General features: G+C 43.7%; 1 protein-coding gene across 1 annotated transcript in view; it reads left to right on the top strand.

Moving 5' to 3' along the window:
- Positions 1 to 27,041, top strand: part of XPR1 (xenotropic and polytropic retrovirus receptor 1) — a 233,036-nt gene that overhangs the window by 148,431 nt on the left and 57,564 nt on the right. The window lies entirely within an intron of this gene.

The following is a 27,041-nucleotide window of genomic DNA, read 5'->3' as shown; positions in this document are numbered from 1 at the left end:
GCGCACAAACGCCTGCCAACTGCTGCAGTGCCGCATTCGTATAGACACATTAATTGACGTCCTGTGTTGTAAGTTGTCAGCCCTAAATTAGGTCAGCTTGTTGACCCGCCGCTCCTAGGTAAGTACATGCTGCGCCTAATAATAAACGTTGGTAAATTACACCATTGGTGCAGGGACATGATGATTACAGAAAACACGCCAAATTAAAATCCTCATTCAGACCGCCTGGAGCAATCGTGTCCAGGCGGTATATCCACTGGGATTCGATTTGCGTCAATCTCTTGTCCAGATTACCTCCCCTAATACTTCTCTGCCAATGTTGGATCCCCCAAAATGAAATGTCAAAACGCGATTGAGGGTGAACTAGATTCATGTGTCTAGCCACCGCTGTATCATTTTTGTGCTTAATGTCACCTATATGTTCAAGGACCCTCTCCTTTAATGCACGAGTGGTCTTGCCTACATACAGGAGGTCGCAACTACATCTTGCTGCATAGACTACCGCCTTAGTGTTACAGGTGATAAATGACCTGATTTCAAATGATCTACCGATTCTTGGGGCTACAAAACTTTTCACCGTGGGCATGTACTTACACGCTTTACACCTGCCACAGTGAAAGGACCCATTAGGTTTGGTAGGTAGCCATGTTTGCACTGGTGTAGGGGTTTTGGAGAATGTGCTGTGAACTAATATATCCTTAAGGTTCAACGCCCTTCTATACGTGATGGACGGGTAGGGGGTCAGAAATCTGGACAGATCTTTGTCTTTTGTGAGGATTGGCCAATAGTGTTTTACTATTTCGAACACCGTATGTGAGTGTTCAGTGTAGGTACCCACAAGCCTTGGTGGTGAACGTTGTGGCATCCTACTTAATAGATCCGAACGGTTTCTGGCTGGGGTATTCGTTAGAGTCTCTTGTCTGGGGGTACGTTTAGCCCGATCATATGCATTTCTGATCACTGATTCTGGGAAACCTCTTTGTAAAAATCTGTCAGTCAATAGCTTACTTTCCTCCTCAAATGCTTGTTCATGGGAACAATTCCTGCGGGCTCGCAGGAACTGTCCAATTGGGATGCTTTTTCTCAGGGACCTAGGATGTGAACTGTCCCATTTGAGTAAAGAGTTTGTTGCGGTGGGTTTTCGGAAAATGCATGTCTCTATCTGACCCTGTGCATCTTTCCTAATGTTTAAATCTAAAAAATTGATTTGCGTGTCGCTCACTTCATAAGTGAATCTCATCCCAATTTTATTTGTGTTGAGTATAGTCACAAAGTCGATGAACAGATCACGAGGGCCCTCCCAGAGGATCAAGATGTCATCAATAAAACGCCCCCAGTAGGTGATGTGTGCTGTATAAAACTCGAGATCTTCAACAAAGACAATGGTGTCCTCCCACCAGCCCAGGAACAGATTTGCAAATGAGGGGGCACACGCCGTCCCCATAGCACTGCCCCTGAGCTGGTGGTAGGTCTTACCTCCAAACCAGAATATATTGTGAGTCAGTATGAATGACAATAGACTTATAATGGTCACATTGTGCTGTTGTAGGTGCGTGCCCCTGGTCGACAGGAAGTGCTGTACTGCTCTAAGACCCAGATCATGCTGAATGTTACTATAGAGGGCCTCAACATCGATACTAGCCAGTAAAGTGTGTGGGGCCACTACAAGATCTTGTAGATTGGTCAGTACGTCCTTCGTGTCTTTGAGATAGGAAGGTAAAGTTTCTACAAAAGGACGGAGGAATTTATCAACATACTGGCTAGTTGCATCAGTCAGACTCTCCCGTCCTGATACAATAGGTCTCCCTGGTGGTGGGAATCTCTTTTTATGTATCTTGGGGAGGGCATAAAAAACAGCCATTACCGGGTGTTCTGTAGATTTTTTGAGACGTTCATAATCATCAATGTCTAACCCTCCATTGTCATATCTATCCTTTAATAGCTCCTGTAGTTCTTTCTGATGCTCAGACAGTGGGTTTTTAGGTAGTTTTTCATATTGTGATTGGTCACCGAGCAACTCCATACACATATTTTCATAAGATGCTACATCCATCACCACAATATTGCCCCCCTTATCAGCGGGTTTGATCACTATATGATCGTTTCTTCTGAGATCATCTAAGGCCTGTCTTTCCTTTTTGTCCAAATTGTCTCGTATAGGGAAGCGGTAGGTGTCAACTTCCAACTGTCTGAGTGCTCGCGTAACCATCTCAACAAAGGTGCTAATTTGAGGATATTGTGATAAGGACGGGCAGAATGTACTCTTTTTCTTGTCACCACTTGGTGGTATAAGTTCCACTGTCCCTTCATTATTCTCCTGGAGTAACTGCTCTAAGGCCTCTAGGGCTTCCCTTTCAGACTTTTTACTCTTTCTATCTTTTGCCTCCTTTGATTCAAAGACTTTAATAAGGGCAAGTTTGCGTGCAAACATGTTTATATCTTTTACCCACTCAAAGGCATTGTAACGTGCTGTCGGTACATATGAAAGGCCTTTGGTAAGTAGTGTTATTTGTGTGATAGATAACGGATAAGTGGAGAGATTCACAACCCTCATGGAGCTGTTTATATTCTCCACAGACGGTGTATCATTTACCACTGGTGATTCCGCCTGCCTCTCTTTTGGCCTGTATACCCCCATTTCTTTCTGTCTCGTAATCCCAGTTGTTGAGGGGTCGGTGCGATATTTGGCGTGTTTACACATTGTGGGTTGGGTATACTGGGTGGCTTGTCTAAAAAACCACTCCCTTGTGGGTTTTCTGGGTTAGGATGACGATTGGGGGGTTGTTGTCGCCTCGGGATATAAGGTTTCTTTTTATTTCTATTTTTATTCTTATATTTATGTGGTTGGGGTCCTTGTGTTCCAGATCCCGCTTCGCTTTCTGATTGTGTTTCTGTATCAGAAGCGCTGACTCGTGGGCTCCCCTGTTCACCCTCACCCCTTGGTTTCTCAGACCAGGTGTAAACCTTATTATTTTTAAAATCAAGGCTGTCACGTAGAAACTTCCTTTGTTTTCTATTTTTAATTTCCTCAGTGTATAGATTGACCTTTCTTTGCAGTTTATCCTCAAATTTTTCAAATTCTGGGTGTCCAGACAATTCAAGTAGTATTTTTTGTTCACTTTGCAATTTGTTACGTAATTTTTCAGAATATTTTAATTCGTAATCATGTAAGTATTTCATTTGTTCTAACGTCTGTTTCGTTTTTAGTTCATCCCACCCTTGCATGAAATCGGGATCTTGATTGTGTGAATGGAGTTTGGTTAGAATGCGTAAACCACGCACTGTAATTTGTTCCTTGAGGTAAACACTATAACTGGCCACTTCCCATGTGGATCGTGTGAACTCTTTGTACGTTTTGAATATGTCCCTAAAAACAGGTTCTACGTCCGTGTCTGCACTATAAGTGCTGTCATCATCATCATCAGTAGGATTGGTTATGAAGGCATCCCTCGCTGCACTAGTCAGGGATTCAATGGTTGGGAGACCCTCAGATAGATAGGCCATACCCAGTTGGGAGGTGCTCGGTAACACCTAACATACAAAAATGCCAAACACTTGCCGAGAAATGTGTACCAGGGAAATGAATCACTGACACTGAGTCCAGAATGGACAAACCCTTTGGGTACAAAGACAGAGTATGGTCACTCATACATAAATACTAAATAGTTAAAAAAGAGTCCGAATACAGTCCTCTTAACAATGGAAGCGGTATATTGAATCATAAGTGGAGGTCTTCGCTTATCCCCCACAATGGCAATTGTGCCAGGGTGGTGTAGCTATTCCACATATGTGTTGTACATACATATACGCCGCTCCCACAGATACAGGGAAGGTTGCAGTGGTCATGCAAGGTCAATGTATTGTAGTAACTGTGACCCGCATGAGACCCAAGTGGAACCGCAACCAACACTGTAAACGCTGGGGTGGTATAGAAATGTGCTCAGGTGCTATTTACAAAGTGATTGTATATTGTTAATCTGACATGTTTCACCCCATCGGCTTTCTCAAAGATTGCTATACATATATACAATGAAATCAGTGCACCCTCCACCCAACAAAATTCCCCCCAGCAGCAATAGCCCCAGTCAGAGCTGAAGCACCAGTTCTGGTGCGTGTTTAAATACTACTGAGGATGTGCGGAACACCCCTGTGGGGTGTGTCCGTTATGTATTGCTCATACCTGTTACATGGTGGCACAGCAGAAAACGGTGCGCTTTCATACGCGCTGGGGGGAGTAGCTATGTGCCCCCGAACAAGCGCCGTCTATTCAGAGCGGCATCCTTAGTGACGCCGCCGCACTTCCGGTTGGCGGCGACGTCACTTCCGGTAATCATGTTACCTTGGTTACTAGGGACGCCCGTATAGTAAACAGAACGTCCTATTCACAGGCAGCGGCGGCGGAAACGATAAGTGATCGGCTGGTGGAATTTGTGAACAAACCCACATGCGCTCGTATATCAGCAAATAAATTTGATGCAGACACATGGCGGGGGAATTATTATGCACAGTAGCCGCAGATGGTATTAACCACCTCCCCACAGGCATCCAAATGATGCGGTCTATAGGGGCAATCTCCAGGTCACCTGTGTGACTAGTGTTCTAGAGCAACCTACCCCCATACATAGGCTTGAGTATATATAGGACACCTGGCTCATTAGCCATCTAAATGTCGCATGCCATCATGCGTCCGGCGATGCCCCTCCATCGGGACAGTTATGCAGATGCATGGGAGACCGCATCAGGGACTGCGCACAAACGCCTGCCAACTGCTGCAGTGCCGCATTCGTATAGACACATTAATTGACGTCCTGTGTTGTAAGTTGTCAGCCCTAAATTAGGTCAGCTTGTTGACCCGCCGCTCCTAGGTAAGTACATGCTGCGCCTAATAATAAACGTTGGTAAATTACACCATTGGTGCAGGGACATGATGATTACAGAAAACACGCCAAATTAAAATCCTCATTCAGACCGCCTGGAGCAATCGTGTCCAGGCGGTATATCCACTGGGATTCGATTTGCGTCAATCTCTTGTCCAGATTACCTCCCCTAATACTTCTCTGCCAATGTTGGATCCCCCAAAATGAAATGTCAAAACGCGATTGAGGGTGAACTAGATTCATGTGTCTAGCCACCGCTGTATCATTTATGTGCTTAATGTCACCTATATGTTCAAGGACCCTCTCCTTTAATGCACGAGTGGTCTTGCCTACATACAGGAGGTCGCAACTATGCCTGTGGGGAGGTGGTTAATACCATCTGCGGCTACTGTGCATAATAATTCCCCCGCCATGTGTCTGCATCAAATTTATTTGCTGATATACGAGCGCATGTGGGTTTGTTCACAAATTCCACCAGCCGATCACTTATCGTTTCCGCCGCCGCTGCCTGTGAATAGGACGTTCTGTTTACTATACGGGCGTCCCTAGTAACCAAGGTAACATGATTACCGGAAGTGACGTCGCCGCCAACCGGAAGTGCGGCGGCGTCACTAAGGATGCCGCTCTGAATAGACGGCGCTTGTTCGGGGGCACATAGCTACTCCCCCCAGCGCGTATGAAAGCGCACCGTTTTCTGCTGTGCCACCATGTAACAGGTATGAGCAATACATAACGGACACACCCCACAGGGGTGTTCCGCACATCCTCAGTAGTATTTAAACACGCACCAGAACTGGTGCTTCAGCTCTGACTGGGGCTATTGCTGCTGGGGGGAATTTTGTTGGGTGGAGGGTGCACTGATTTCATTGTATATATGTATAGCAATCTTTGAGAAAGCCGATGGGGTGAAACATGTCAGATTAACAATATACAATCACTTTGTAAATAGCACCTGAGCACATTTCTATACCACCCCAGCGTTTACAGTGTTGGTTGCGGTTCCACTTGGTCTCATGCGGGTCACAGTTACTACAATACATTGACCTTGCATGACCACTGCAACCTTCCCTGTATCTGTGGGAGCGGCGTATATATATGTACAACACATATGTGGAATAGCTACACCACCCTGGCACAATTGCCATTGTGGGGGATAAGCGAAGACCTCCACTTATGATTCAATATACCGCTTCCATTGTTAAGAGGACTGTATTCGGACTCTTTTTTAACTATTTAGTATTTATGTATGAGTGACCATACTCTGTCTTTGTACCCAAAGGGTTTGTCCATTCTGGACTCAGTGTCAGTGTCTCAATCTTCTCCCAGAAATTCCTAGTGCTCTCCATCAGCTCATATGTATTTTTTATAACCTTTAAAGAAAACCGAAGAATTGAGACATGATTTATACATTTTCTAGGAAAGTCAAAATGTGAGGCCCTGCATAGGTTTATCCTAGACACATTGTCGTATGGTGCCCTTGAGTCTGTAGCATCAACGCTAAGCATTGCACCGTGTAATGTCCTCATTAGCCGTTTTCAGAAATGCCTTAAAGTGCCATCGAACTCTTATTGCACGTTCACATTTTTTTTTTTTTTTTGCATTTTTAGTCTAATGTGCTGCAAATATATGAAATGTACAGTACATCTAGTCTAAGCTTAAAATCTGGGACAGTTTTAGAAAGAGCGTCAAAATCCCTTAAAGTCAGCTACGGCTCAAGAATTAAATATGTAACGGCTTGGAATCTCTTGCTTAATTACGGTACTAAATACTTCCTTTTTTCCCTCCTCATTTTACAAACAATTATCTCACCCTTTGCATATCTGTAATTGTCAATTTGTCACCGGCTTCAACAGAGATTTCTGCATGAAGCTCTTGACCTTGTCGAGTGTGTCTTTTTAATCTGTGTAGGTTTGAAGACCTGCGGAGTTCTTCATTTGACACGTGTCTCTTGCTAAGCGCCAGTCCATCAACACCTTCCTGCTTGGATAGCTTCACAGCCCTATACTTACACTTGGGTGACAGCAGGTAGCTGCAAGTGGTCACACTGAGGCTGGAGGTGGTTGCACTGTGATGGGGGAGCAGAGGCTGGCACAGAATGTAATGTGGATGGGAGGCGGTTTCCTTTGTGTGAAAATCAGATGGTTTCTGGGGTGACATGGAAACTGCAAGCAAAATGCTCTTTGATTGGATAACTGCTCAGTGCACGATACAATGCAGCAAACGAGTCCCACTGATGCTGTGACTACACTGCTCCAACTGCCCAGAAATTATGTGCACAATATGAAGACTATTGAAAATTGATGGAACAGCAGCGTTGCGCCCAGCTACCGATCAACAGAGATTTTTTCATCCTATCCGATTGATCAACTTTAGGTCAAAATCGATGATTGATCGATCAAACATCTTGGGGCAATAGATTACTAATAAAAACACATGATTGGTTCGCACGATGGCCAGGGGCCCCGGACCTCTCTCACTGGCCGGGGCCCCAAGGCCAATGCGCGATACCTGGAGGGGAGTGCAGGTGGGCCTGGACCTCTCACACCCATGCTCTGGACCTCTCACATCCAGAAAACCCACCAACACTGCCTCCATACTGAATGCTAAATTCGACACACACAAGCAATAGAACACAGCAATACATGCATGCAGCTACATTTGAGTCGTCAGCAGGTGCTCGTCAGCCAATCAGGATGCAATGTCATACACTCTTTACCTGCCATACCACATCTAGCAGCCATTAGCATTCAGGTGGGAGGCTTCAGTTGGACGCAAATCGCAAGATTGCGTCGCTAGCAGGACCGCCCCGTGCAGGCATCCCTCCCACAGGGGTCCCTCCCTAACCGCTCACCTGTCCGCCATGTCCTAGAGCTGAAAAAAAACGTTTAATAACACGATTGGTTCGCACGATGGCCAGGGGCCCCGGACCTCTCTCACTGGCCGGGGCCCCAAGGCCAATGCGCGATACCTGGAGGGGAGTGCAGGTGGGCCTGGACCTCTCACACCCAGGCTCTGGACCTCTCCCATCCAGAAAACCCACCAACACTGCCTCCATACTGAATGCTAAATTCGACACACACAAGCAATAGAACACAGCAATACATGCATGCAGCTACATTTGAGTCGTCAGCAGGTGCTCGTCAGCCAATCAGGATGCACTGTCATACACCCTTTACCTGCCATACCACATCTAGCAGCCATTAGCATTCAGGTGGGAGGCTTCAGTTGGACGCAAATCGCAAGATTGCGTCGCTAGCAGGACCGCCCCGTGCAGGCATCCCTCCCACAGGGGTCCCTCCCTAACCACTCACCTGTCCGCCATGTCCTAGAGCTGAAAAAAAACGTTTAAAAACACATGATTGGTTCGCACGATGGCCAGGGGCCCCGGACCTCTCTCACTGGCCGGGGCCCCAAGGCCAATGCGCGATACCTGGAGGGGAGTGCAGGTGGGCCTGGACCTCTCACACCCAGGCTCTGGACCTCTCACATCCAGAAAACCCACCAACACTGCCTCCAAATTCGATCAGAATGGCTGGCTTTTAAGAATAAAACAAGAAAATTGATAAGTGTATGGCCACCTTAAACTGCAGCCATATAGATGATCTATTACAATGTAAATAAGCGGACTAATTGACTAGTTATGCATCAGCTTGGAATTATTTGCATCTTCTTGACAATCCTCTATTGGAGAACCTAAGTGATTCCACAAATGTGGACTGCATTTTTCAAAGTGTTTGTCCTTCATTCTCCTGTTTAGCCCACCCATTAAAAGGTAGTCTATTATGCGCTCTCCCTCCTCCTTCTCCATAGGGAGTGCATTACTATGCTTTTGCCTAGTTGCGTGTCTGTATGGCACTTCGGCCCAAAAGTGTCATCTACAGGATGGGTGGGTGACATGAATTTGACTACACTTCTAGTTACGTACACACCTTAATTCAGGCCAAAGTTTATTTTTATTCCTGCATGGTGTAAAGGGTGAAATTTATTTTTGCTTTGCAGGTCTTTTTTAGAAATAGCAAGGAGAGGGCCAGCGCATACCACAAAGTCTCTATCTGAAATGACCAACAGCTCACATGTGCAGCACCTATAATAAGCAATCTGCACACTTCACATTCAATTCAGATGCAGATCATATGCATAACTACTATTACTTACCATGCAAACGGAAGTTAGGTTAGGCCACTTGCCCGGAGTTCTGCCTCACCGTGGTGCAAGTGTCCAGTATATTATACTTTGCATGCAGACTATAGTGGAAGCCAAAGTTCCTCCATAGTATAATAAATGTAGCATTTGTTTTGGACGCAGGGCATGCATTTTCAGCCTAATAGAGGTGGTGCATGCCTGAGCGATTAACCAGTCAATTGCAGCATGTTTTTAGGGATGCGCAACCTCCCCCCCCTTTTCATCTTTTTAGGAATAGTTCTTAGGTCCCGCTCACACCTAAAATCGCAAAACGCTAGCGATCACCGCTAGCGTTTTGCCGGAGTGATTTTTCCGCGATTAACACAGAATAAGAACTGGACAAAGTAGCATTTTGGGAGCGATCACGATTAGAGGTTCTATACATGCTAATAGTGATCGCTCCAGAATCGCTGCCAAAAAGCTGCATGTTACACGTTTGCAATTATCGCTAATCGCAAAACGCCCGCGTTTGTGGCAGTGAGAACACTGCCATAAAGTATAATAGGACTAGTGGTTTTAAAAAACGCTAGCGGTTTGAGGTTAGCGGGAATCGCGCAATTCCCGCTTAGATGTAAACGAACCAGGATTCTATATTTAAGTAATCTGGTCACCAAGAACAGGAGGCTGGATATGACAACAAGGCTAGCAGCAAAACATAATTTTCTGTAGTGTGGGAAAGATTTAGAATCCCTCTTGTTTTTACTTGATTGGTTTTTATTGGTATCTGTGTCCTTGGTGAAAAGCGCATAGATACAGTAATAGGGTTGCTGAAAACAGGAAGTGAAAGAATGTCTCTGGGATGAGGGCGCATAAAGTGATAGAAACCTGGCAATGGTTCTAAACAATCCACGCTCTTGGATAGACTTTGAACCTGATGATTTGTTGTGTTACTGAGTACCAAGTCAGATTATCCAGTACCCGGAAGGTAATGAGTATCCTCAGTGGAAGCAGAGCTGAAGCTGCCCACATTTCAGGGCTGGTGCACACCAAGAGCTCTTCCGAGCAATTTAAAAAAATGCCAGTGCTTTGAAAAGCGTTCGGCTAATGTATTTGAATGGGATGGATCACACCAGAGCAATGTGATTTTTCTCCCAAACACAAACTCTGGTCCTGCAGCAATCCTGCACTTTTCTGAGGCAATTGACCCTCAATGATAAGTATAGGAAAGCGGAAAATCGCTCTGAAAAGCACTAGATCAGAGCGATTTTCCAAGCTTTTGTGTTACAGAAGCTGTACACTTCCAGCTCTACTGTAACAAAAAATAAAAAAAAGGCAAAGTAAAATGCTCCAAAAATCGCTAGGCATGATTAGAAAATTGCTAGGCACATGCGTAGAATCGCTCTTAAAAATCGCTTCAAAACGCTGAGCGTTTGCGATTACACTAGCGCTTTTTGGTGTGCACTTGCTCTAACTCTGAAATGTTTTGCTTCTATTATTCCTCTCTCCACCATTAGACATGCTTGGTCTGTGCAGCTAACACCACGTAAATTGTAGAATAAATCTGAGCTGTTCCACATCTAAATATTATCCCAGGGGACCTCAGTAGTGCTAATGATTCCTCACTTTGCCCCCATCAAATGTCTGCTTTACTTGATGCCCTTGCTTCAGCAAATCACCCGTCTCAGTCTTCCGTCGGTAGTCCCACGGTAGTCACTAATAGCTTCTGTTTCTTTAATATAAAGAGCACATTTTCATTTTCCAATATTTCTGAGACCACATCTGCTCTGTTGATAATTACCTACGTGGCCTGGGGCTGCCGGCTGTGCAGAGCGCTTGGATCGCTGCTACCTGTGTTAGAGTGAAATGTCGGAGCCGCAAGCCATGAGCAAAGCACGGAGAAATCTCAGTTTTTCATCAGATACTCATAATAAGTGTTTAATCTGTATTGTACAGTCCATAATAGGAGTAGAGTTATTAGATCATGGTTAGTGAATAAAGCCCAATATCCACTTTAAATTGCTAGCAATTTGTAAACCTAATTGCTTTTTATTTAAAGGGAACTGGAAGTGAGTGAAATACGGAGGCTACCATCTTAATTCCCTTATACACAATGCCTGTTGCCTAGCTGTCATGCTGAGCTTTTGGCTTCAGGTGTGTTTGAGTCACACACCTGCTACAAGCATGTAGCCAGTACAGTCAGACCAGACAAAGCATCTGATCTGCATGGCCATTCTGAGCTACTGACCTAGGGTCGGTTCACGCGGATGTTAAACGCGCTGTCACTGCATTCAAATGAATGTACATTGCTTTTCCTGTACTTATTGTAAACGCTACTTTCAATCCCCTGTCTTGACCTGAACTCTACATGTTGCCCCCAGGATTGTCTAAATTTGCCCTTTCCCTGCCCCTCTAGGGGTCTCAAAACATGACAACCAAATGGCAGGAGCCAATGGCAAATGCTTCGCTGCTTGTTTGCAGAAAAGTCCAATAGGTACTATGTGTTTTCATCTTGTGTAGTAAATGTAGAGAAGCGTATAAGCAGGTAAGACTTATACTTTATGCCAACTTTTTCCATCCTCCATCTGCAGCCCCATCATGTGCTGAAGTAGTCCTCTTCATTTGCACAGGCCTCCTTTCCCCTTTCTCTGGTACACAGAACGTGTACAGGATTTCCCAAGCTACTGTGCGAAGTGCTGGCATCCCGAGCAGGATCTGGGTGTAGGCAAGGAGCGATCTCCACTATGGGAAAATGGCTATGGTGGAGTTAGTGTGTGGTCAGCATCTTCAAGATGCAGATAGTAATACATTTTTGAAATCTGTGCGAAATACACGTTTACTGATAAATAAGTAGGTTTATAGTTTGTAGTGTACACAGTATATGTATATATTACATACTATACGTATGCAGTTTTTTGTTTTAGTGAAAGTAGCTTATGTACATTTTATATTTTTGGTTTGAATATAAAAAAAAATTAGAATGTCAGATTTTATTACTTGCTTTGTGGAGCTTGAGGACGTTTTCCCTTGGCTTCTGTTCTAGGTGACCCTTAAACTGGAGGAGGAAATGAGGAACATCTTTTTAGTTGTCATTCAGACAGCAGTAAAATCCTCAAATGTGTTCAGATAAGTTTCCACACTACCAAAATGTTTTTTTCTTTGGTAGGCTGTAAACAAATGTATCACCCATCATCGGATAGTCTTTACTATTTACAGGTCACCTGTGTGATGACTGTATGGATATACCCGAAATTCTTGATCTTGTTGCTATGCCATGAGTGAAAAAAGTCAGCTTGGTTCTTCATATCCTGTTGCTGTTGTTTTTCTGAAGACATTCGGGTACTGTCTGCTCGGCACTCTCCCTCCTGCCTCCACAGGAATAAACATGTACATTTTCATAGCTCAATTATCAGATGTCCTTGGGTTTTCTCCCCCCAAGGGCTATTGTATTGCGCCTGACTGTTCTCGCGTTTGTGCCTGGCCATACTACATAGCATTAGGTAGTTAATTGCTCTTTAGAAAAAGTATTCATGTAAACAGTATCTTGAATATTAGCCTGTAAATAAACAAGTCTACCTACTTGGAAATCTGTACACAAATAGCTCTTGAGCTAACTGCAAATACAGTGGGATGCGAAAGTTTGGGCAACCTTTAATTGTGATGATTTTCCTGTATAAATCGTTGGTTGTTAGGGTAAAAAAATGTCAGTTAAATATATCGTATAGGAGACACACACAGTGATATTTGAGAAGTGAAATTAAAGGGATACTGTAGGGGGGTCGGGGGAAAATGAGTTGAACTTACCCGGGGCTTCTAATGGTCCCCCGCAGACATCCTGTGCCCACACAGCCACTTACCGATGCTCCGGCCCCGCCTCTGGTTCACCTCTGGAATGTCAGACTTTAAAGTCTGAAAACCACTGCGCCTTTGTTGCGCCCGCTGATGTCACTGCTTCCTCGCTCCCGCTGATGTCACCAGGAGCGTACTGCGCAGGCACAGACCATACTGGGCCTGCGCAGTACGCTCCTGGTGACATCAGCGGGAGCAAGGTCACGGCAATGCAGGCGCACTGGTTTTCAAACTTTAAAGTCTGAAATTCCAGAAGTGAATCGGAGGCGGGGGGCCGGAGCATCGGTGAGCGGCTGCGCGGACACAGGATGTCTCTGGGGACCATTAGAAGCCCCGGGTAAGTTCAGCTCATTTTCCCCCGACCCCCCCCCCCCCCCCCCCCTACAGTATCTCTTTAAGTTTATTGGATTTACAGTATATTATTAATTGTTTAAATAAAATTAGGCAGGTGCATAAATGTTGCCACTATTGTCATTGTATTGATTCCAAAACCTTTAGAACTAATTATTGGAACTTAAATTGGCTTTGTAAGCTCAGTGACCCCTGACCTGCATACATAGGTGAATCCAGTTATGAGAAAGAGTATTTAAGGGGGTCAGTTGTAAGTTTCCCTCCTCCTTTAATTTTCTCTGAAGAGTAGCAACATGGGGTTCTCAAAACTATCAAATGACCTGAAGAGAAAGATTGTTCACCATCATGGTTTAGGGGAAGGATACAGAAAGCTGTCTCGGAGATTTCAGCTGTCTGTTTCCACAGTTAGGAACATATTGAGGAAATGGAAGACTGTCCACAGGCTCAGTTAAGTTCAAGCTCAAGTTGAGGCTCGAAGTGGCAGACCAAGAAAAATCTCGGCTAGACAGAAGCGACGAATGGTGAGAACAGTCAGTCAACCCACAGACCAGCACCAAAGACCTACAACATAATTTTGCTGCAGATGGAGTCCCTGTGCATCGTTTAACCATTCGGTGCACTTTACACAAAGAGATGCTGTATGCGAGATTGATGCAGAGGCAGCCTTTTCTCCACCCACAGCACAAACAGAGCCACTTAAGGTATGCTAAAGCACATTTGAACAAGCCAGCTTAATTTTGGAATAAGGTGCTGTGGACTGATGAAAGTAAAATTTAATTATTTGGGCATAACAAGAGGCGTTATGCATGGAGGAAAAACACCGCATTCCAAGAAAAACACCTGCTACCTACAGTAAAATATGGTGGTGGTTCCATCAGTGCTGTGGAGTCGGTACAAAAATCTTCCGACTCCTCAGGTTATGAAACCACGACTCCGACTCCGAGTAACAAAAATGGCCCCGACTCCTCAACGCCGACTCCTTAGTCTAATATTTAACAGAACTGTGGATTTTGTTCAAAAATCACCCGACTCCAACTCTGACTCCACAGCCCTGGGTTCCATCATGCTGTGGGACTGTGGGCAGTGCAGGGACTGAGAAACTTGTCAAAGTTGAGGGATGCATGGATTCCACTCAGTATCAGCAGATTCTGGAGACCAATGTCCAGGAATCAGTGACAAAGCTAAAGCTGCCCCGGGGCTGCTTCTTTCAACAAGACAATGACCCTAAACACTGCTCAAAATCCACTAAGGCATTTATGCAGAGGAACAAGTACAATATTCTGGAATGGCCATCTCATCCCCTGACCAGAATATAATTGAAAATCTGTGGTGTGAGTTAGAGAGCTGTCCATGCTCGGAAGCCATCAAACCTGATGGAACTAGAGGTGTTTTGTAAAGAGGAATGGTCCAAAATACCTTCAAGCAGGATCCAGACTCTCATTGGAACATACAGGAAGCGTTTAGAGGCTGTAATTTCTGCAAAAGGAGGATCTACAAAATATTGATTTCATTTCTTTTTTGTGGTGCCCAAATTTATGCACCTGCCTAATTTTGTTTAAACAATTACTGCACACTTTCTGTAAATCCAATAAACTTCATTTCACTTCTCAAATATCACTGTGTGTGTCTCCTATATGATATATTTAACTGACATTTTTATCATAATAACCAACGATTTGTACAGGAAAATCATGACTTTTAACAAGGTTGCCCAAACTTTCGCATCCCACTGTACATTTCTGTATTGCCCGGGTCTCTCCATTGGTTTACATACCTTACTTTTTATTAGCCATCAGTATTTTCTTTTCTGAGCCACCAATCAAGACAAAGACAACATTTTGGAAAGCATGCAACTCCTCTTAATGGCATCAGTAGCTTCTGACATACCAAGCATGCTTTATAACCTTTTTAATACTGGAGACTATACTAATCCTCTGCTGAGATTAGAGGGACAAATTAACATTCTTATTCTGTAATAGAAGTATTTCCAGCTTGAGCTATATAAATAGCCTTCGTTACACTCTACCCTAAGTATCTATGAAACGGCTTTGTACATATCTTTCATACATGGTTAAATTGTCTTTACAGATACAGTGTATGAAATTGCCTGAACATATGGATAACTAAATAGTGTTAAACATGAACTGCAGAATACCGCTGTGTAAAGCAATGGGAATTATTTTGATGCCCAGTTTTGTATTGCTCTGTAATGCCACCAGAAACACACAATATAGTGTTATAAGCCATAAATACAGCTTGAATCAATATTTTCTAAGTTCCCCAACCCTCCCAGTTGCCAGCCTGGACCATCAGCCATTAGTACACGCAGACTCCCAATTTAGTAATGTTTCTCCAACTTAACCCTGCTTTTAAGGTAAATCATAGTGAAATCTTAATTTCCACCTGTTTTGTGAGTGCATTATTTTCACATCTCTGCATTGAAAACCTATAGAATAATCCGTTTCTGAAAGTTTTACTGCTGCAATTTGAGATATTCACATATTTATTTGTTATTTTGGCTCTGTAGTTAAGCCAGTTGGCGCCGAATGCTTCTGGCGATGGGGTGCGCGCAGCTGAGACACTCATGCACAGTTCCCCCAACTTGCTGAATTTCTGGAGGATCCATGCGGCCTGGGAGGATGGGGAGGGACTGATGAGTTTACTCAGGTTTACTTTAAAGGGCAACTGAAGTAAGAAGACTATGGAGGCTGCCATGTTTATTTCCTTTTACACAATACCAGTTGCAGCCTTGCTGGTCTGGGTGCAGAAGTGTTTAACACCAGAAACAAGCATGCAGCTAATCTGTCAGATCTGACAATAATGTCAGAAACACCTGATCTGCTGCATGCTTGTTCGGGGTCTATGGCTGAAAGTATTAGAGGCAGAGGGTCAGCAGGGCTGCCAGGCAACGGGTATTGCTTAAGGCCTCTTGCACACTGCAAGCAAATCAGATTCAGATTTTTAATCTGTTTTTACATCCGATTCCGATTCAGATTTTTAATCTTAACTGCATGCTGCGTTTTTTGATCCGTTTTTCTGTTGAATGTATTCAAGGAAAATCGGAAACGGAATCGGAATCGGAAAACGGATTTGCAGTGTGCAGGGAGCCTAAAAGGAAATAAACATGGCAGCCTCCACATACCTCTCTCTTCAGTTGCCTTTTAAACAGTTAAGCAACAGAGCAATTTTATCCGGCCATTCATTTCTCATTAACTTGCATGGACGAATATCTACGCCCCTTGGAGGTGAAGTGGTATTAAAGTATGCTTTTTCTTACAAACACAGGCAAACTCCAGATTAGTTGTGATTAAATGGTATAAAAAAGTGACCTATTTGTAAAATAGTATTTTGTACAAAAAAAAAAAAAAAAGCTGTTTGTTGGACTAAAAATTGCTTGAGATCTGTGTAAAAATGGGCTTGGTTTTAAGGTGTACACCAAAGATGCCATTTTTTTTTTTTTTTTTGGTGATATGGGACACTACCTAAAATATACATTCAAAATATATTCACTCAGTTTACCTCTCTACTACATAAATTTGATAAGCTTAGACAAACAAGATTGTAACATTAGTGGACTCTATTAAGATGGCCATACATCTAGCGATTTTGCAGCTGCTCAACTATCTGACTAGATTACGGAATTGGATGAAAATCTGTGCCGCAAGAAGCATGCCTGATGGCCACATTTTTTGTTACAAAATCAGTCGAGTGTATCAATCAAGAAAGCTAGAAACTAGAGCCGACTTTGTTGATCGAGTGCACAGCGGTAGTGGTGCACAATATCGGGACATGCAACGGATCTCCCCTCCGCTGTCCCCTCAAATGTTGTGACCGTTAATTGCAATCTCTCACCTGCCCGGCTGCCACGAGTCCTGCTGCTGCTTCTTCCTCATTCCTGTCCCACGTGGCTGCAATGCATAGCAAGTTGGACAGGTGAGAAATTTTAATGCACAGGCACCTGTGGTGGAGGGCTTAAGGGGGGTGTGTTGGTTGGGGGAAATAACATTTAGGGGACAGCCACTGAGGTGGCGTATGTGGTGCTACAAGGCCGATTCCAGAGAGCTTTTATTGGCCTGCGGTGTATGGGCTGCCAACAGATCTCTCTTTGATCAGAATCCATAAGGGAGAAATCTGTCTCTTGGTCGATCTGCCCATACATCACTAGATGTATGGGCACCTTCAGTTTCATTGTCTATGTAGTCAGAGCACCACATCCTACCTACTCCCTTTGCCCTGTTTTTAACCCCTCCTTCCTGTAGACCAGTGATCTTCAAACTACGGCCCGTGGGCCGAGTGAGGCCCCCAAGGCTTTACCACTGGCCCCCAAACACAATGTATAACTTATAGATGTGGCCCACTGCAATTTGAAATATCGGTGGCCCACATATAGGATAGCAGTGCTGGCCCAACCCATCCACATACTGTAGAAGCCAGCGAGCAGTAATTTGCTGGCTTCCAATCCAATTCTGCATCAGGAGACACTGCTGTCCAACTGGACAGCAGGTTGTCACTGAGTATGCTTCACTGTCTGGTGCACAATGTCGTTCTTCGGACGCCACATAACTGAATGGCTGTCAATACCTAGATTCAATGGAATGTTCAACATTTTTGTATGTTCTGGCCCCTCCAGCAGTCTGAAGTATGTTGACCCGGCCCTTGACCGAAAAAGTTTAGGGACCCCTGCGTTAGACTGTAGGCAGTTATAGACAGTGCTGCTCCTTAGATTGTGTTATAGTATTGCTATTGTCTTGACTTGCTGCAATGTATCTCCTACCTGGTATTTTGTGTACTATTGCTGTTACCCGAATTACAATCATGTAATTGTCTCTCTAGTTTGTTTGTTTGCCAAAGTAATTTTAAACTGCAGACCTGCCAGCCAGATGAATCTATAATAATTTAATTTTGATTGTTTTTTTGTGTGTTTCCTGTAAATGTAATTGCATGAAACAATTACTTCAAAATGTGTTCATGTATGACTAGCGCAGATCCGGCCATGTGACCTGCTTAAAAACCTGCTGTACAACGGAGGCTCTCAGTACAAGCAAATAAATCCAAGTGTTGCCCAACCCTCACATCGCTATGCTTGTAATGCAATGGCTTAGGTAACCATCTTTTATGGTGCCTGTTTAATATTGACTTGCTCTCAGATTTCTGTCTTTTTCTGTTCTTAAGTGTATTCATTTTGCTAATATCCTTTTAGAAACGTTGTAACGAAATCTAATTTGACAGGCAGACCGCCAAGGCTCTCCAAGACTCAGGAAGTGCTTCCGCCTTTGAACCGTCCCATTACCTGTCTGATCTGTTAATGGAGTACTGCCCATCATCTCTATGGGCTTAATCCAATGAGCGCTTTGTTCTGAGCTGATTTCTCATCCTGCTATTCCTTTGAGACGGAGCCCAGAAATCTCTGACGGGGAAAGCGGGAGGCCTGGAATCTGTCTCTAGGCAGCTGCCAGACCAGGCTACTGTTTTTGCCAAGCTGACTCCATCTCATTGCCCGCTAAGCACTGGAGCTTAAAAGTTGGGCAGCAGATTGTATTTTGCAGAGAAGCTTTGTAGGTGCCAATCATCTGGTCACACAATATATTATTTCTGTAATGTGAAATGGTGTCTCAAATCAGAGAGATCTGTGCAGACATTTATCTGCTGATGAGATTTTTGGTTCACTTTTTCGACGGCTATTATGTTTTCCTCTGCGACTACTAATATAAAAGTGTAATAATTTTGGCCAAAAAAAACAAAACAAAAAGGAAAGCCTCAAGCTGGATAAATTGTTTAATAGTGTAATTGTGAAACATTCTGACATGTTGCCTCCTGATTAATAATGCTATAATTTACAGATGGACAAACTGTATGTGGAGAAAATCAATGAAAAATAATTCTATAGTCGTTTGGAATAGAAAATTTAGTCAATCCGATTGTCTGATTTTGTGATTGTATCTGAAGAGACAGTCCGGTTTATGCAAGCAGTCCATATTTACTTTCCAATCACTTTTGATCATGCAAATCTAGTCAAAGGATCGCATCTGATGAAAATATTGCATCATTATTGGCCACTTTTAGGGTAGTCCCACCAAATGTCTAAGTGATCCTGTTTGTTGGTCTCCCAACATCAAAAAAATTAGACCTTGAATGATCAAATCTGTCAAGTATATCTGGAGTACGGTACCATCGAAGGTGATTTTGGGGTATAACTCCCAATATAAAGCCCATTTAGGGCTTGCCTGAGCATATGCATAACTAAATAGTGTTAAACATGAAGTGCAGAGTACCGCTGTGTAAAGCAATGGGAATTATTTTGATGCCCATTTAGGATAATTATGCGGTCAGAACTACTAAAACTTATGCTATTGCATTTGATACGTGCAGGCAGATCTGCTTTCAGTTTTGAGTTTTAAACCTTGTTTGCAGGCAGCTCTAAGGCGTTTTAGTGGCTATTGCAACATGCACCTGCTTACACCCTGCTGTTAGCTATAATTATTGTTATAGTAGTAGTATCTTAGCGAGCTTCACCCCTAGTGCACCTAACATTTACCGTGGGTATGCTGCAAATTCAAATGTCACACCAACATATACAATATATAAAGTAAAAATTTGCGCTGCCTCACAGTCCACTAACGGATGGGAACAAACAACAGTTCTTGGCCGGGTAGCCACCAAAAGCGAAGCTGTTCGTCTTCAGTCAACCTCAAACAGAAAAACACAGGAAAAATTTCATCGCATAGACCAGCAGTTCAAACTTGATCCTCCACCAGCTAGGACCCGTGTGATATTTAGGGGCAACACCTTTCTCCTGTGCTCCACCACCCACAGGGATTGCCCTCACCTTTTGGCTATAGCTGCCCAGACCTTACAGACAGCAATCAGCACATATAGGTAATCATCAAATCCTGGCTTCTCCTTGCTTCAGACCAGTAGGATTGCTCACAACGATTCCAGATTAAAAAAGATAAATACATATCATTGCGTAGGGTGCTAAAAGAATCTTCTGGGGGGAAACAGACCCACTGTCCACTATGGCACCGTGCCTATGGATCTATGGGGGCCACCTCTCCACACCAACAAGTGTCCCAACACCCAGCAGGACCGCGCTCACCTATAGTGTATGCTGCCCCAATCACAGACAGCTACTCAGCGTATTGATGAGCGGTCCTCCACACGATAAAGTTGCTTGGTGTATACTTCTTCCACAACAGAAAAAATGCAGCCCACTGCAACTAAACAATCTTGATATAGTGTAAAATCATTTATTAAGAACAGTAATAAGAGTACTACTCACAAACATAAAAAAAGATTCAGGCTTATCATAAAACTCTTGAGGACGTCTCCTCCGTGCACTGCCACCTCCAGTCCGCTTAGCCACGCCCTACGCGTTTCGTCTTACGACTCATCAGCCCCTGATCAGCCCCTGAGTCTGGGGGTCTGTTTCCCCCCAGAAGATTCTTTTAGCAGCCTACGCAATGATATGTATTTATCTTTTTTAATCTGGAATAGTTGTGAGCAATCCTACTGGTCTGAAGCAAGGAGAAGCCAGGATTTGGTGATTACCTATATGTGCTGATTGCTGTCTGTAAGGTCTGGGCAGCTATAGCCAAAGGTGAGGGCAATCCCTGTGGGTGGTGGAGCACAGGAGAAAGGTGTTGCCCCTAAATATCACACGGGTCCTAGCTGGTGGAGGATCAAGTTTGAACTGCTGGTCTATGCGATGACATTTTTCCTGTGTTTTTCTGTTTGAGGTTGACTGAAGACGAACAGCTTTGCTTTTGGTGGCTACCCGGCCAAGAACTGTTGTTTGTTCCCATCCGTTAGTGGACTGTGAGGCAGCACAAATTTTTACTTTATATGTTAGCTATAATAGCAGCCCTCTATACAGTGACTTAAGTGACTAAACCACTGGGATACTGTACTCGCACCATGGCTGAGGCCAACCCAGGATCCTCAAAGTGAGCATGCAGTACCTTTAGGAAGGCCCTACACTGCATATGTGGGTAGGAGTCAGGCGGTTTCCATAGGCCAACAGAACACTTTTAGAGGATTTTGAAACGCCACTGGTTAACACCCTCTAAAACGGTTCTCAAACTCAATTTACCTGGGGGCCGCAGGAGGCAAAGTCAGGAGGAGGCTGGGCCGCATAAGGGATTTCACAAAGTCCTCAAATATTATTATTAACAGTTTTAATTATTTCTTCTGAACATGAAGTGTCCTACCTTATAGCTTCAGTGCTCCCATTACAAGTAATCCGCCGTGTCCCCGCCGCAAAACGAGGGCTGCAGAGCCCCCAAATCGCCCGGGGGGCAATCCGCCGGCATTTTCTGGAAGGGGCAGAGCTTTCAGCTTCAGCTCTGCCCCTCCTGACATCAATCGCGGCGGATCGCCGCCTCTGCCCGCCCCTCTCACTCTTCCTTCACAGAGAGGGGCGGGGAGAGGTGGCGATCCGTGCGAAGATTGACGTCAGGAGGGGCAGAGCTACAGCTGGAAGCTCTGCCCCTCAGCGCAGTCGTGGATGTTTGCCCGGGGGATTTGGAGGCTCTGCAGCCCTCGTTTAGCGGCGGGATGCTGCGGATTACTTGGGAGCACTAAAGCGAACTATAAGGTAAAATAGTTAGCTTCTGTGTCTCTTTTGCTGGCGCGGGCCATAAAATATTGTACCGAGGGCCGCAAATGGCCCGCGGGCTGCGAGTTTGAGACCCCTGCTCTAAAACATGCGTGGAAGCCAGGTCACTGTGTGCTTTAACAAAATATATTTCACCAAATGGTAGCTTTGTCACTTGTGTAACACTTTGAAAATTGCTTGTTCCAAGCTGCGGCTCACCTCTGTGAAGCAGAATGAATGTATAGCGTTACGGCTCTCCGTTTTGCCTGCAGCCAGCTCCATGACGAGAATGCCGTTTGTGGTGACCGCTTGACTCCTGAGAACTGTAAATATTATTGTTGTTTAATAGAAAGCCCGCTTTATGTGGCAGCTTTATAACCATTACATTTAAGGCAATAAAAATGAATGCGATCCACACTGTGCTCGCCACTTGTAGACACGGCGTGCTCCACAGACGTTTTTAAACATGCTATATTTCTCACTGAAGATCAGCCATACGTCTCGTCTGCAGCTCCACACTAGGATATGATTTGCAACGTGCATTTATTTTGAGGCGAGTAGCTGCATATTTTATGTGGGTTTTAACCTCTACAATGCAGCCCCAATGGAGCATCACATTGTTTCAGAGGAAGCAGCACTCAGTATTCTTTTATAACAGACCGTCAGTACACAGAACCCCCAGTGAGAGCTGTAATAGAGGTCACACTTGCTATACCAGGAGCTGTCAGAGCCACGGGAGATAGCTGACCAATTATCAGATAGTCTTCCTGTGAGTACACTTGTTGTTTCAGTATTTTATTATCCTGAGCAGCCACGGGCTCGTCCGGATATTAAAAAAGGCAATACAAGATTGGCAGGTGTATGTGCAGTGCTAGCAGCAAGTGGAGGGTGAGGATTACCCGAATGCAGAACAGCTATGCCTATTGCTGTAGTGGCTGCGCGAGTACGTTTATCCGCTCATGTGGAACAATGCTTAGGAAAACAACTGCAGCTAGACGTGAAACGCTTCTGTGTGGCGACTCAGGGGACGTGGCCTACCTGCTAAGTGGGTCATATTTCCATCCTCATATCCATCTTTTGACCAGGGTTTTCCTTGAATAGAATTTGTAGCGATTTGGATCTGTGCCTGAAAAACCATTGAGCCTGCCTCAGCCCCACCCACATTTATGGGGAGAATGGAGGTCAACTAGCAGGAGAATAATACACAAAGTGTTTGCTGTCCTGCCCAGAAAAATGTAAAGTGGTTTCTCCATCTTCTGTAACTATAATTAAGTAAAAGCCCAATTCCATGACTTTAAGCCCAATCTACATGATACGATTCTTTGTGCGATTCGATTATGATTCTATTTACGATCCGATTAAATCCGACATGTCCGACCGGGATTCGATTCGATTTGTCATTGCAAAACAATGGAAAATCAAATTGAATCGAATCGAATCCCAATCGGACATGTCGGATTTAATTGGATCGTAAATAGAATCGTAATTGAATTGTAATAGAATCGTATCGTGTAGATGGGGCTTTAGATGGTGAAATAAAGGGTTTGGGAAGTAGACAGTTTTATTCTAGTTCTCACTTGAAATAAAAGGCATTGTTTTGGGCTGCAGTTTAGTTGCAAATGGTGTATGGTAGCCAAACAGTGTGTCTAAACATGTACTGTTCTATGGAGAGAGATGTGTGTGAATAACACCCTGCTAAGGGATCTTCATTTGAAGTTCCTATATGTACACAGGACAACAGGTGAGAATAATGTGTCCTTATAGAGCACTGCAGAGGAGGCCAGCAACACTGGCGGACACCTGCGCACTCTACATTTTTTACACAAGTGATTTCTGCTGAGGAAAAGCTATAGTGTTTGTACATGGCTTCTAGAACCTCTTTTTTTTATTTTTATTGCCCTCCTGTGTGCATTTCAGGGAGAATTTTTATCATTTTTGGCCCAGAGGTAGTGAGGCACGGTGGCATATTGGTTAGAACTCTTGCCTTGCAGCGCTGGGTCCCCGATTTGAATCCCAGCCAGGACCCTATCTGCGCTGAGTTTGTATGTTCTTCCCGTGTCTGTGTGGGTTCCTCCTGGCACTCCGGTTTCCTCCCACATCCCAAAAATGTCAATCAGTTAATTGGATTTCCCCTAAAATTGGCCCTAAACTGCAATACATACACAACACGATACATACATTGATGTATGACTCTGGTAGACATTCGATTGTAAAACCCCTCTGAGGGACAGTTAAGTGATAAGACGAGATACTCTGTACAGCGCTGCGTAAGATGTTAGTTATATGTAAATACTAAATAATAATAATCTCTCCAAGAAAAACAAAGCATTTTTTTTCTTTTTTGTAGACTGGGGGAGTTAGAATCCCCAGCTAGATAATAGGGCTGTGCCACATATTCTGTCCCTGATGCTACCAGTTTTCTGGGGAAATCTCTCCAGTGGAAAATACACTGCAAAATAGCTTCTTCTTTTTTTTTTTTTTTTTTGTAAAATTAAGTTTGTGTTTAAAATTGTTCGTCAAAAATTTCTAATTTCAGAATAGAGGTGATTGTCGGCCTGTCTTCTCAGTTTGATGAAAAGCTATGCGCAGTTATTATCCTAAGTATTTGAGAAGCACGACCTTTGTAGTTTAAACTGTAATTATTTTTTTCTTATTTCTTTTTAATGTATTCATACTAAATCTTACGGGATTATAATGCAGTTCTCTGTTGAGGTTCTTAATGTGCTCTTTGTTCTCTTTTTTGACTCTTAAGTAGTCTCTGGATTGATATATACTTCATGCATTGTAAAGCGCTGTGTGTATTCATACATTATGTTTTTAGTGAATTGATTCGGTTTCTATGTGAACAAGATTTTTCTGTCTTCCCCTGGCAACACCATCATTTCTATAGGTACCCCATCTACATTCTGTTGTCATGGTATATGTATAACCAAGGCCACCCATGGTCCCTGCACCTGTTCTTACCTTTACGAATGACTGGCCTTGGGATATTACTGGCACACTCAAGCTCTTTGTTCGGCTTGGGGGTTGTCATAGCGATTGCTGCAAACAGCACAAAGCAGTCAAAATACACATATTCAGCTAATACATTGCTTTAGTATACTGTTTTGCGATATTGTGTGGCAGCTTTGAAGAGTTGGCTTGTTTAGCGCTAGATGGGGGTTGCAGGCTGTGCGTCTCCAACGAATGTGAAAACGTTGACGTCTTTTGGCAAGGCTATGGGCATGGCCAGTTGTGATAATAGACACATTAGGCAAGTGAGACTCACACATGCAATGTGCGAGATGGCGCTGGGCTGTGTAATAAGGACTAAAACCTTATGCTTATGCACTTATAAGCTGAACATATGAGGGTTATAAAGATACTTGTTCATAGTTTGTGTTTGGCTTCCTGACACTATCCCTATTCCCTACACTATGGAGCCTCCACACATTGCAATCATTTGTTAACGGAAATGATCGTTTAAGGTGACATTGCAACTATGTACAGGCCTTTGGTCTTTTATTGTCGACATATTTTGTTAAAAAACCAAACAAACAAAAACATTTGTATCACGTTTTCTCCTATCGGACTCTAAGAACCTGTGAGGCAGCCACTAGGGGCGCAGTAGCAGTGTTAAAGAATCTTGCCCAAGGACTCCCTACTGAATAGGTGCTGGCTTACTGAATAGGTATAGCCGAGATTCAGACTCTGGTCTCCTAGGTCAGAGTTGCATAAAGCACACATTATGAGTGTGAACTGCAATGCAGACTGGATGTAGATTTTAATACAAATCCAAAGCCTGCATAAAGCGAGTTAGAATAACGCGATCCATTACAATGTAGTACCGAGAGCAGGTCAATGGAATTGCATGGGCAGTGAGTTGACATGCAGTATGTATCTGCAACACAAACGAGCACTGTGAACTAGTCCCAAGACTTCAAAACAGTGGCAGATGGTGCTGATTCCACAAAATTTGTGTATGGATGGTAATTGCTTTCATGAAATCAGGTAGCTGTTGCATTACAGTCTGTACAGGAGACACAGTTTATGTATGCTGATGCTCAGCACTAAGGCTTCTGGTGACTGTTTTTCTTTAGCTGGTACTGGTACCAGGGGTTTTGGTGAAGCTGTGATCATCACGCACTTGCTCTTCCTGGCTGAAAGTAATGGTGTGTGCGGTGCATTACTTAATATAGCACAGTTGAAATGGAACTGTGTGGGGTGCTGGTTGCTGACTCATTTTTTTTCCTGAATAAGCAATACGTAACAAAACACCTTTTGAGTTTAAATATTTGCTTGGAGTCCAGACAGAACGTATTTTCAAACACTGATATTTACATAAGACATTACTGTTCAGTCGCTGTGGAAAGTGTCACATCTTTATGTCCTTACCACCATCATAAATGTGCACACACATTAGAACCAGCTTTGGGTGGATGCCAGGTACCCTCTACATTATAGATGTAAAAGTGCTGTCCTTGATGATAGGTAACTGAAGCACATAGGGGCCACATAGCCACTGTAGGTAAGAGAACTAGGATGCTCAACTCCTGGCAGTGTTTTTCCTAGCCCTGTGTACACCCTCACATAAAGCTTGTTTTAATTTCTGTGGTTCCTTGTTTATCTTATTTGGAATATATTATTTTTTTACGCAAATACCGGTCAGAAGCTCTTTCACCAGCTAATTCCTACGTCCCTAGCCAGACCTCCATTGCTGCAGCCTGCAGTCTTTTCAGAGAGTTCAGTCTGTACTACACCCTCGCAATACTGAGGTAACCACTCCCACATAGCTTTGACTTAGGGCTGATTCACACTACAAAAGCTGTTTAAGCGTTAGAGATTTTAAAAGCTCTTGCTAATGCAATGCTATGGGGGATTTTTACATCACATCGCTCCAGTGTGAACACACACATAGGAAATCCACAAGAGCTTTTAAAATCACAAAGCACATAGAAAAGCTCTTATAGTGGGAATTAATCCTTAGCCTGCTTATATATCATGTGACCACATTTTTTACAACAGGCTACGAAGTTGTCAAAACCCAATTTCACACCAAAAGAAATATTAGGTTATTAGATGGTATATTTAAATTTGTCTCTAGAGATGCACTGTTTGAGGGATTTTTTTTCAACTTCCTGTCTGGTTCACAAAAACAGGAAGTTAAGTTAGACTTCCACATTGGGTACGTAGTCCACAGAAAAAAAATAGACAGTGATTTTTATCTTTCTTCACCCTCTCCAAAGCTGAGAATAATTTTTCTGGAACTGTCC

The sequence above is a fragment of the Hyperolius riggenbachi genome, chromosome 6 (genome assembly GCF_040937935.1).
Source record: "Hyperolius riggenbachi isolate aHypRig1 chromosome 6, aHypRig1.pri, whole genome shotgun sequence".
Lineage (NCBI taxonomy): Eukaryota > Metazoa > Chordata > Amphibia > Anura > Hyperoliidae > Hyperolius > Hyperolius riggenbachi.
The sequence above is the reverse complement of the archived record's forward strand: the minus strand, read 5'-3'. Positions and strand labels throughout refer to the sequence as shown.